This window comes from Schistocerca nitens, chromosome 1 (assembly GCF_023898315.1).
Source record: "Schistocerca nitens isolate TAMUIC-IGC-003100 chromosome 1, iqSchNite1.1, whole genome shotgun sequence".
Taxonomy (NCBI): domain Eukaryota; kingdom Metazoa; phylum Arthropoda; class Insecta; order Orthoptera; family Acrididae; genus Schistocerca; species Schistocerca nitens.
This window is the reverse complement of record NC_064614.1, coordinates 1,036,571,414-1,036,584,875: the sequence shown is the minus strand read 5'-3', so window position 1 is coordinate 1,036,584,875 and position 13,462 is coordinate 1,036,571,414. Positions and strand designations below refer to the sequence as shown.

At 43.9% G+C, this 13,462-nt stretch overlaps 1 non-coding gene across 1 annotated transcript; it reads left to right on the top strand.

The window, feature by feature from the left end:
* The first annotated feature begins 1,956 nt into the window (after positions 1–1,956).
* Positions 1,957–2,030, top strand: Trnaa-ugc (transfer RNA alanine (anticodon UGC)). Its single transcript has one exon. It is a non-coding gene; the product is annotated as a tRNA-Ala (tRNA).
* The last annotated feature ends 11,432 nt before the right edge of the window (positions 2,031–13,462 follow it).

Below are 13,462 nucleotides of genomic sequence, written 5' to 3'. Positions count from 1 at the left end.
GTTAGACTCCAACTTACATGAAATTTCTGTCTGGAGCATTTGTTTTCACGGCTTATCTCCAGCACATCATATTCGTAATGTTGGCTGTATTTTCACAGTCACACACGCATTATTAAAACACTTTAGTTCGGTCAAAATACAATTTCCTATGCGCACTACACGGTTTGACTTTCTTTCAACATATGAAAGCAGATAGAGTATTTACAAAGTAAGTGAGTACCAAAGATGCTGCGATGCAGTTATACACTACAGAGATATGACATTTTGGGAAAGGAAGCGTCATTACCGCTACGTTAAATGGAAAAGTATTTTACATTAAATGTACAACATTACGTACAGACAGATAAATGGGAGTTCATGAATTACAGCGTTATAAACTTATTTTACTAAATGGTAGAGGAATAAATATTGATAAGAAAGTATGTGCGAGTCCTTATGTACTATTTGAACACTGATGATGACAGCACATATAAATTTATTCACATTTAGTGCCAAATCATTAGTGGTACATGCATTATTACAAGATTTGTTACTTGTTATGCAGATAGGTGTAGAAACATTATTTATTTTGGAGTGTTTAAAGTACTTTCTGCAAGTTTTTCAGGAAAGGACTGTTAGCAACTCAGTCAGCTCATTAAGGATATTCATACGGGAATTTTTGTGTTTCGATATCCTTAATGAGCAGATTTATTACACGTTTCTTACAGTGAAACAATGTTTATCCTAGGTCAACTCATCAGTAAACCAAGGCAGCATATGTTTTGACAAAAGCGCGAAAGATATCTGACAATGAACTGCATAAATTTGAAACCTATAGTGTAACTTTTTGAACAGAGTAACGTAACACCAATTTGTATGTGGTTGCTGTATACCATCAATTTATCTAGACGGCGAGGGAAAGGGGCGTCGAATTAGACGCTTGGTTACATTTTTCTGCGACAACGTCGTTCCTAGCAGATAAAAAGTTAGAAATGACAACATTGTCCCTGGAGACATTTTGAAGCATAATGTACCGGTTCGTCAGTAACGAAGTACAGTACGGTTTGACAAACTGCTCTGAGCGATCTGCAGCAGCACTATATCTAGACAAAGACCTTTTTTTCAGTATTATTATCTTTCTCAACAATCATCATTCTTCTTCATAGATGTGGTTTAGGGGTAGCGTCTTTGATTAGTAATCAAAACGTCCTCGGACCCACGTTCGAATACCGCCACTATTTAAATTTTGATTAATAATTAGCACTGGAGACCGAAGACTTCCGGCATAAGAAGTCACCCTCCACTCTGCCAACGGCCTTGTCAAAGAGGGTGTAGGAGCGGACAGAAGATCAGGGCACTCTCTTGTCCTAGGGGTGGGAAACTGCCCCTAAAGGCGGAAGAATCACCACTGATCAGCGGAATCGGGATGCAGAAGGCAACGGAAACCACTGCATTAAGGACACATAGCCTATATCGACAGGACATGTGGCCTGTAATCGAAAAAAGTGTCATGATGATATCTCCATTGGCAAAAGATTTCGGAATGTCCGAAACAACAGACGCAATATCCCTATAAGTATATAGTTTTGCGTGCGGTTAAAGGCGCTGCAGTCCGGAACCGCAAGACCGCTACGGTCGCAGGTTCGAATCCTGCCTCGGGCATGGATGTTTGTGATGTCCTTAGGTTAGTTCGGTTTAACTAGTTCTAAGTTCTAGGGGACTAATGACCTCAGCAGTTGAGTCCCATAGTGCTCAGAGCCATATAGTTCTGGCAATACCGGCCATGACCTTCTTCTTTTGTGCGGATGCACACATATTCCCCGAACTCTTACGGGACTTGGTAAGAATGTCTTCCACAAATAATGAGTGAGTTGGGGTGGAAAACTACAACTGTTATGTGTGGACATACAAGATGAGAATGTTGGTCTCGCGGGAGGCGTGCGCGAGATAGTCCCTGCAGTCGCACTCTACTGTGTACCCTCGGTGGCTCAGACGGATAGAGCGTCTGCCATGCAAGCAGGAGATTCCGGGTTCGAGTCCCGGTCGGGGCACATATTTTCACCTGTCCCCGTTGATATATATCAACGCCCGTCGGTAGCTGAAGGTATTAATATAATTCTTATTTCGTTCTAGACGGCTGTAGGTCATCAATGGTGTCTGTTCTTTCGGACATGTCTGAAAGAACAGTCACCATATCCATATAAGGATATAGTCCTCGCAATACCGGCCATGACCTTCTTCTGCGCGGATGCACACATATTCCCCGACTTCTTACGAGACTTAATAAGAATGTCTTCCACGAGTAATGAGTGTATTGGGGTGGGACACTACGACTGTAGTGTGTGGACATACAAGGCGAGAATGTTGGTCTCGCAGGAAGCGTGCCCGAGATGGTCCCTGCAGTCGCACTATCCTCTGTGCCCTCGGTAATCGGATTAAAAACGTTGTAAGACAAGGATGTAGCCTTTCGCCCCTACTGCTCAATCTGTACTTCGAAGAAACAATGATAGAAATAAAAGAAAGGTTCAGGAGTGGAACTAAAATTCAAAGTGAAACGCTATCAATAATATGATTTGCTGATGACATTGCTATCCTGAGTGAAAGTGAAGAAGAATTACATGATACGATGAATGAAATGGTCTAATGAGTACAGTATATGGATTGAGAGCAAATCGACGAAAGTAATGAGAAGTAGCAGAAATGAGATGAGAAACTTATCAGGATTGATGGTCACGCAGTAGAAATAATGGCTCTGAGCACTATGGGACTTAACATCTGTGGTCATCAGTCCTCTAGAACTTAGAACTACTTAAACCTACCTAACCTAAGGATATCACACACATCCATGCCCGAGGCAGGATTCGAACCTGCGACCGTAGCAGTCGCGCGATTCCGGACTGCGCGCCTAGAACCGCTAGACCACCGCGGCCGGCGTAGAAATAATCCATGATGGAGTAAGGAGGACACAAACAGCCAACTAGCACTGGCAAAAGGGGCATTCTTGGTCAAGAGAAGTCTACTAGTATCAAACATGACCTTAATTTGAAGAAGAAATTTCGACAATGTACGGCTCTGAGTACTATGGGACTTAACTTCTGAGGTCATCAGTCCCATAGAACTTAGAACTACTTAAACCTAACTAACCTAAGGACATCACACACATCCATGCCCGAGGCAGGATTCGAACCTGCGACCGTAGCGGTCGCGCGGTTCCAGACTATAGCGCCTAGAACCGCTCGGCCACCCCGGCCGGCGACAATGTACGTTTGGAGAACGGCATTGTATGGCAGTGAAACATGGACTGTGAGAAAACCGAAATAGGATTGAAGCATTTGAGATGTGGTGCTACAGATGAATGTTGAAAATTAGGTGGACTGATAAGGTAAGGAATGAGGAGATTATACGCAGGATGGGAGAGGAAAAGAATATATGGGGAACACTGACAAGGAAAGGGGACAGCATGATAGAACATCTGTTAAGACATCTGGAAATAATTTCCATAGTACCACAGAGAGCTGTTGAGGGTAAAAACTGGAGGAAGAGACAAACTAGATTACATCCAGTAAATAACTGAGGATGTAGGTTGCAAGTGCTAATCTGGGATGAAGAAACTAGCACAGAAGGGAAATTCGTGGCGGGTCGCGTCAAACAAATCAGAAGACCTATGATTCACAAAAAAGAAAAAATGGTTTTCTGCGACCTCTCCACTTTAATGCAACTGCTGCTTTATTGGGGCTAGCTGAGAATCCCCACCATGTTGCTCCTCCGATCTCCAAACAATCCCAGAATCTCCCCTGACACCGCTCCCACGGAAACATGTCCCTCTGTTCATTCATTACATTTCTTGTAATCCGAATTTGGCCATCGGCCACTTGATTATCCGTCCCCTTAATGTGACGCATCAAACCAGTCACAAGAGCGATGACTCAAAAAAAGTGATTCACCCGAATTACATGATCTGCTGAATGGAATGAACAATCTAATGAGTACAGAACATGGATTAAAAATAAATCGAAGAAAGACGAAAGTAATGAGAAGTATCAGGAATGAGAACAGCGAGGAATTTAATATCGTGATTGATTGTCAAGAAGTAGATGAAGTTAAGGAATTCTCTACCTAGGCAGTAAAATAACCAATGACGGACGGAGCAAGGAGGATATAAAAAGCAGACTAGAAATGGCAAAAAATTCATTCCTGGCCAAGAGAAGTCTACTAGTATCAAACTTAACCCTTAATTTGAGGAACAAATTTCTGAGAATTTGCGTCTGGAGTACAGCATTGTACGGTAGAGGCACATGGACTGTGGGGAAACTGGAATAGAAGAAAATCGAAGCATTTGAGATGAAGTGTTACAGACGAATGTTGAAAATTAGGTGGACTGGTAAGGTAAGGAAAGAGGAGGTTCTGCGCAGGATCGGAGAGGAAAGGAGTACGTGGAAAACGCTTACACGGAAAAGGGGCAGCACGATAGAACAGCTGTTGAGACATGAGGAAATGGCTTCCGTGGCATTAGAAGGAGCTGTAGAGGGCAAAATGAGAAGAGGAAGACAGAGATTTGAATTCATCCAGCAAATAATTGACTTTGAGGTGAAGAGGTTAACACAGGAGAGGAATTCGTGGCAGGCTGCATCAAACCAGTCAAAAGACTGATGACCCAAAAAAATTAATAAATAAAATCTTGCTGAATGGTGTACGGAAGATACATGCGAACAGCCACCAGCTCATATCGAATATGTTTTAAAGTCTCCTCAGAAACAAATCCACTAGTTGGGTTTAACGTTCTACCCTCTAGTAGCACATATTGCCGGCCGCGGTGGTCTAGCGGTTCTGGCGCTGCAGTCCGGAACCGCGGGACTGCTACGGTCGCAGGTTCGAATCCTGCCTCGGGCATGGGTGTGTGTGATGTCCTTAGGTTAGTTAGGTTTAAGTAGTTCTAAGTTCTAGGGGACTTATGACCTAAGATGTTGAGTCCCATAGTGCTTAGAGCCATTTGAACCATTTGAGCACATATAATTTACTCACAACAGTATAATTTAAAGAATCTGTTTAGTATCCATTTTCGTCACTAAGTTTGACCTGGGACCGGTTCTCGTCAGAAACGAATTCAGGATTTGCCTGATGCCTCATGTTTGTCGTACAGATCAGTGCCCGTCTCAGGCAAGCAGTTCCATGTGTCAAACAAGGAGGTGTGGCAGGTACGTTTTAGTCCAGAATAAAACAGATGTCGGACGCTTCTTATCACTTAGAGGGCATTTCGAGAATTGTCCAGTATCGGGGCAAAATAATTCAACCCATTTTATAGCCCTGCATTCAACATGATGGTTTCGTCTTAGATGATACGTGAGTACAACACGCTCACCTCGCGAACACTTTGCAACAGGAGGCGGGTATCAGTCGAATGGAACGGCCTGCAGTAGGCCTGAGCAAGGTTTGGAGCAGTGAAAATCTACTGTGAGTTCTCACACACTGTTGGACCTCAGAATTGCCGCCGTCCAAGAGTGGGACTAGTTTCAGCTGCAAAGTCTCGAGGAGCATGTGGATAGCGTGTCAGAAGGCTCGAAGAACGGCATACGGGACGGGGTGCAACAGTACGCTAGTGAATGTTACACAGCAGCAGATCTTAATTTCACAGTTCTGCAAAGTTGTGTACTTTCGAACACAATACTTCATTTTATTTTTTACTGCATATCAAAAATTCTGTTCAAATTTCACTAGGATTATTATTTCGGTCCCTGATCTCCTTGAATCTAAGCCCACTCATGCTCACAGGAAGGGGCTGTGGTGGTTAAATTTTTTTGATTAGTTTTCCATTTTTCGAACGGGTCTTCAAAATCTGGAGCCTCCTGTGAGTTGTGGGTCTCTGAACACTTGGTGTAAATAAGGTCTTGTGCGAGAGTGCACGTTATTACATCAAGAGTAGACTGCGCACTGTGGCACAGAGCCGGAGGAATACTAGAGCTGTTTACGTTTACCTGACACAGTGAAATCTCCTATAGAAAGTGGACATCCCCGTGTACATTTTTGCACAGTGAATTCGACTTCTTGAATAGCGTCATAACAGCGGTGTGAGGATTGACGTCCTCCTGGCGGGGCGGCTGCCCGTATGGCTTGTGGAGGAAACGATTACCAGGCGGATATAACAATAGCGAATGGAGTAAGACGGCTGTGCGTCTCCCTCTCTGAAACATAGGAACAACGGTACCTCTCCACAAATAACCATCATACACGTCAACGAATGTCATCCAGAGTAGCTGACAACCGCGATTCGTCACAGAACACGATGCGACGCCATTCATCTGCATTCCATGCTTCCCAGTCATGGCACCACTCCAAATTCAGCCGTATGTGTTGGGTGTTGATGGCAGCCTACGTATGAGATTGTATTTCCATATTCCCACTACTGCTAGTGTCTGACCAACAGTGTGGTGTGAAGGAGGTGATCCCGATTGTTGTAGTGGAAATGGGCGTAAGAAGGTCAGGATGAAGCACTACTTCCTTCATTTGGACGTGGGTTAATAACAGTGGTAGTGAGTCGACCGGTGGAACGCTAGTCAGCCATCTCTGTAGGAAGTAGACTTTATTCATGTTAGGTGCAGAGGAGTGGTCGCCCCTGGAGTGGAAGCTATAGGCTCTGAATGTCGCAGTGATCCGCATAATCTTTTCCTTATGAAGATTTTTTGCTGCTTAGGCGCCAGGCAGTTCAAGAGACGAGCCTAGGTCATGGCGCAGCAGCTTGTTGTAGCGAGTCCATTACTTGTTCTTAGATGGCACGCGCAGATGTTAAGGAGTTGGGTGTCCTTGGTGCACAATATGGAGATCCTGCCTTCTGGTGGTCAGACGTAGTCAGTTGTTCATATACAGAGTGAACCAGAACTCCACCGACAGTTTTTCAGATCTTGTTCAAGAATAAATTCTGGGTATTGTGGTATAAAAGCTTATTACTGAGTAATCCCAGTTCGTTTGGGCGACGATGGATTATTCGAGCAGTTCATGTCCCACGTCCAGCTCGCCTCACCAGATATGACACCAATGAACTTTTTCTTCTGGGAGCTCGTGTAGAACCTGGTTCAGGAGAGATAGGTCGACTCTCTCACAGACCTGACTTCCCGGATTATGGCAACCGGGGAATTAGTACGCTCAACTCCTAGATTTCTTGAGTATATAAGACCGTCGATGGTCATCATCGTCGTCGATATTTTGAACAACACATGTAGGGGAACGGTTCTGTGCTAGTTAAGTACTGTACTGTGCACTGAAAGAACAGGATGAATACACTGTTATGAAAGTATACGTGTTACGTCTTAGGGTTGTTGCATTAAGTTGTGTTGGTGTTGTACATTTTGGTCAGTACATATTACAGGCTTCTTCACTACTGTATTTTCACGGAAACAATGGTGACCTCAGTAACAAAGCGAATACATCATTATTACATTATTACTCCGTACGAGCCGCCGGAGACTGTGGTACCCTTGTATCAAAATAGTGAGAAGATACCCTTGGACAATCTCTGGGTGTTTGTTGGTAGAATTCTGGTTCACCCTTTATACGCTACCAGTCCTGGTGGGAACACTAAACACGAACAACGCTTATTCACTGTGGAGTGTGTTCCACCTGTCACAGAGAATTGTATCTTTAATTATTTACAAACCAGTCAATGATGTGCACATGTACAAAGTTATATTGAAATATGGCCATGTGTTCTTGCTGCTTCGCTTTTTTTTTATCATGCAGTGTTAACACGTCTACAAGTCTTCTAAAAGTTGCAGTATTTTACACTTAATCATTACCTTGATTATGGATTTTCATTACACTATTAACACCTTACAACTGCCACAGTGAACTTCAGAGATGATGCAGCTATTGTGGAACACAGATTAAAATGGCAGAAGAGTGAAAATCTTAAGTCGCATACTGACGGCATAGGTCTCAAAACCCAGTTAGACCACCCAGATTTAGGTCCGTTGTTTCCCTAGAGCACTTACGGAAAATTCCGGGTTAGTTCCTTTGAAAAGGACACGGCTCATTTTCTTTACCATCCTTGTCCTATGCGACTCTGTGCTCCGTCTCTAGTGTCTTCATCGCTGACGGGACGTTCATCCTTAACATTTGTTCCTCTTGGTAGAATAAGATTTTCGGTTATAGCTAGAATGTTATGGCGTCATGTACCGTGGCTCGGTATAACACATATGGTGAAGCATCATGTATACATGGGCGCGATGCCGGGAAGAAAACCTTACATCTCTGAAAATAGGCGTCGGATGTCGTATATCAGCGGAAATGACGAAACAGATATTCTAAAAAACTGAGGTGTAATACGGAGAGTGTGAAGTAGCGACAGATAAATGTATCACAGTGGGCGGTAGAAAGAAACGAGTGGCCATTTGGCAATGGATTGTAGGAAAGATGCCGAAGACATTGCATCTGGAATACAATAAATAAAGGTCAATGCAAAAGAAAGCAAAGCTAAAACACTGATAAAAGTTCAGAAAATGCAGCTATAAACGTGAAAAAACATTTTTCTTTATAAAGGAAAAGCACGAAATTGTGTACATTCTGCACTGTTTAATTTGACGAGGAAACTGAAATTCTGGCCTTAACAACAGTCGGGCAACGAAATAAATTCAATGGCAGCAAATGAAAATTTGTGCCACACCGGGACTCGAACTCGCATTTACCGCTATACAAGGGCGTTCGCATAATGCTTCTGGTATCCGAGCATGCTTCACGTCAAACCCAAATTCCCAACTTGTCGCACACTACATAACCGGCCGATGTGGCCGAGCGGTTCTAGGCGCTTCAGTCTGGAACCACGCGACCGCAACGGTCGCAGGTTCGAATCCTGCCCCTCGGGCATGGATGCGTGTGATGTCCTTAGGTTAGTTAGGTTTAAGTGGTTCTAACTTCTAGGGGACTGATGACCTCAGATGTTAAGTCCCATAGTGCTCAGAGCCATTTGAACCATTTGAACGCACACTACATACGTATCGTCCTCTGACCATTACCCTCATTGTTTGCAGCTGATTCTAGCAAGAGGTTGGAAGGACAGTGCATATGCACTAATTGGTCATTAATTGCCACCAAGTCAGATATATTTATACGAATGATGACCGAACGAACAGACACCACACATATAAAAATATCCCCCTGGACGGCAATTAATGATCATTGAGTGTAGATACACTCTTCGCCTGACGCCTTGCGGAAATGAGCGTGAGGCATATATACGGCTGCGGGACCATGAATAGGGTCTGTTTTTTCTGACAGGTCCGAAGAAACAGACACCACACATCTAAATGTTTATTCATTAAAGAGATTTTCGGCTTACAAGGCAATTACTATACTAACAAGGAAACCTCCCCATCGCACCCCCCTCAGATTTAGTTATACGTTGGTACAGTGGATAGGGCTTGAAAAACTGAACACAGATCAATCGAGAAAACAGGAAGAAGTTGTGTGGAACTATGAAAAAAATAAGCAAAATATACAAACTGAGTAGTCCATGCGCAAGATAGGCAACATCAAGGAGTGTCTGGCTCATGAGCGCCGTGGTCCCGTGGTTAGTGTGAGCAGCTGCGGAACGAGAGGTCCTTGGTTCAAGTCTTCCCTCGAGTGAAAAGTTTATTTTCGCAAAGTTATGATCTGTCCGTTCGTTCATTGACGTCTCTGTTCACTGTAATAAGTTTAGTGTCTGTGTTTTGCGACCACACCGCAAAACCGTGCGATTAGTAGACGAAAGGACGTGCCTCTCCAATGGGAACCGAAAACATTTGATCGCAAGGTCATAGGTCAACCGATTCCTCCATAGGAAAACACGTCTGATATATTCTATACGACACTGGTGACGGCATGTGCAGGAATATGTTGTCGACCCACCTAACTTGTACATTTGGCGAATGGGTAAAAAGATTCTTCTACCTTGCCCGATTTAGGTTTTCTTGTGGATGTGATAATCACTCCCAAAGAAGCGATTAAAACATAAGAGTTTGTCACATAAACTGCAACAAATGAATGCAACAGTTTCACAGTCACACACTTTTCCCTGTGCTCTGTCAAAACATATGTTTTTAACGTTTTCAAATTTTTCCGTGTTTAGACCGTCAAATTCTGCATATGTCCAAGCAAATCTGAACATGTCCTGTAATTTTGGAGAGCGAAGTTGATTACGTGTGAGTGCCTGAACTTTGATAATTGTCTGAAAATAAAAAAATGAACTTTTCACTCGAGGGAAGACTTGATCCAAGGACCTCTCGTTCCGCAGCTGATCACGCTAACCACAGGACCACGGCGCTCCTGAGCTCACACGTTCCTTGATGTTGCCTATCTTGCGCATGAACTACTCAGTTTGTGTATTTTGCTTATTTTTTTCATAGTTCCACACAACTTCTTCCTGTTTTCTCTATTGATATCTGTTCAGTTTTTCAAGGCCTATCCACTGTGCCAACTTATAACTAAATCTGAGGGGGGTGCGATGGGGAGGTTCCCTTGTAAGCCTCGTAGGCTAACTATGATTACTAATAGTACTAAGGCACTTCAGAAACTACGCCATACATGCCGCCCCACGCTAGGCCCAGGTTTTCTGCTGACACAATTCTGATTAGGTACGGATAACAGATAAATGACAGTGTTGGAGTGAAATGGGGCGGCGAATGGAAACTGTTGCGCCGGACGAAAAAACAAATGAAACATTTGCGTTAGCACTACAGTGGCTCCTAGCGAGCCTAAATTTACATCCGGAGGTGATCGAGCGGATACTACAACACACATAGCGTTTTATATAATGTTGTAAAAACTTGAACGAATACGATGCGCAACTCGGAAACAGTCGATATCCACGGGAATGTCACTAGATATTTGTTACCGTCACTGGATGCTATAAACTATCAGTTGATACAGTACAAAATGATAGACTCTTCTCAACGTACAACTGACAGTAAGTTTTCGTCTCCAGCTCTAACTTCTAAGACAGCTCGCGCTACTATGCCTGAAGTAAGCGATGATTACAGAGTGGGCTGTGCGGTACTTCCCTCTGACGTATATAGGCAGACGTCTTTCGTTCATTGCTACGTCAAGCAGAGACTTTTCTCACCTGTGGTTCCGTCGCCAGGTACTGACTTTGACATGGGACCTCGTTCTTCAGACGACACCACACAAAAGTACTTCAAAGTTGAAGTACACCAAACAATTAGATTCCTTTTAGTTAACTTAATAAATGAACGCCGGGTCGAATCCGTCTGACGGATTAACGACGAGGGTCGGTATGCTGGCTAGCTTGGATGTGCCTTTTAGGAGGTTTTCCACATCCGTCTAGGTGGATATAACCTGGTACCCAGGTCCAGACCCAGTTTCATGATTCGCAAACATGAAGAAAACCTTTCGCACACTTTCACATGAGTAATACTACACCCAGGTAGTTGGGTATAAGAAATAATCAAGTCACAGCTTTAAAGACTTAAGACTTAGTTTATCTTTTGCGCATATTCACCCATCTGTGGAATATTCGTTCTATTATTTTAAAATTCAGAACTCAGTACAACTCACCCGTGTTCCTCTTCCTGTTAAAGCGTCCTCGTGAGATGATTCTGTATTTTTTGCTGTAATTACTAATGAATTAATAAAATGCTTAAATGCATTGTACACTACTGGCCATTAAAATTGCTACACCACGAAGATGACGTGCTACAGACGCGAAATTTAACCGACAGGAAGAAGATGCTGTGATATGCAAATGATTAGCTTTTCAGAGCATTCACACAAGGTTGGAGCCGGTGGCGACACCTACAATGTGCTGACATGAGGAAAGTTTCCAACCGATTTCTCATTCGCAAACAGCTGTTGACCGGCGTTGCCTGGTGAAACGTTGTTGTGGTGCCTCGTGTAAGGAAGAAAAATGGTTCAAATGGCTCTGAGCACTATGGGACTCAACTGCTGAGGTCATTAGTCCCCTAGAACTTAGAACTAGTTAAACCTAACTAACCTAAGGACATCACAAACATCCATGCCCGAGGCAGGATTCGAACCTGCGACCGTAGCGCTCTTGCGGTTCCAGACTGCAGCGCCTTTAACCGCACGGCCATGTAAGGAAGAGAAATGAGTACCATCACGTTTCCGACTTTGATAAAGATCGGATTGTAGCCTATCGCGATTCGGTTTATCGTATCGCAACATTGCTGCTCGCGTTGGTCGAGATCCAATGACTGTTAGCAGAATATGGAATCGGTGGGTTGAGGAGGGTAATACGGAGCGCCGTGCTGGATCCCAACGGCCTCGCATCACTAGCAGTCGAGATGACAGGCATTGTATCCGCATGGCTGTAAAGGATCGTGCAGCCACGTCTCGATCCCTGAGTCAACAGATGGGGACGTTTGCAAGACAACAACGATCTGCACGAACAGTTCGACGACGTTTGCAGCAGCATGGACCATCAGCTCGGAGACCATGGCTGCGGTTACCCTTGACGCTGAATCACAGACAGGAGCGCCTGCGATGGTGTACTTAACGACGAACCTGGGTGCACGAATGGCAAAACGTCATTTTTTCCGATGAATCCAGGTTCTGTTTACAGCATCATGATGGTCGCATCCGTGTTTGGCGACATTTCGGTGAACGCACATTGGAAGCGTGTATTCGTCATCGCTATATTGACCTATCACCCGGCATGATGGTATTGGGTGCTATTGGTTACACGTCTCGGTCACCTTTTGTTCGCAATTACGGCACTTTGAACAGTGGACGTTACATTTCAGATGTGTTACGACCCTTGGCTCTACCCATCATTCGATCCCTACGAAACCCTACATTTGAGCAGGATAATGCACTACCGCATCTTGCATGTCCTGCAGGGGCCTTTCTGGATAAAGAAAATGTTCGACTGCTGCCCTGGCCAGCACATTCTCCTGATCTCTCACCAATTGAAAACGTCTGGTCAACGGTGGCCGAGCAACTAGCTCGTCACAATACGTCAGTCGCTTCTGTTGATGAACTATGGTATCGTGTTGAAGCTGCATGGGCAGCTGTACCTGTACACGCCAGCCAAGCGCGTCAAGGCCGTTATAACGGCCAGAGGTGGTTGTACTGGGTACTGATTTCTCAGGATCTATGCACCCAAATTGCGTTAAAATGTAATCACATGTCAGTTCTAGTATAATATATTTGTCCAATGAATACCCGTTTATCATCTGCATTTCTTCTTGGTGTAGCAATTTTAATGGCCAGTAGTGTATTTTAAGTGGTGTAATAAGCACCATCCTCCACTAACTCACAAACTTTTATATAGATTCAGACCGTCAATTAACAGAAAAAGATCACTTTGGTGACGTAACGAATGGGGCGCTGTAAGTGCATGATCATATCCAAACTTCAACGTAGATCATTCGAGCCTGCAGTGTATCAAGTATCCGCTCTCCAGTAATGACTTTTGCGTCTGGTGATTCAGTTTCATAAACGTAACAGGTACTTAATCATTTAAAAATACTAGGTGAAGCAG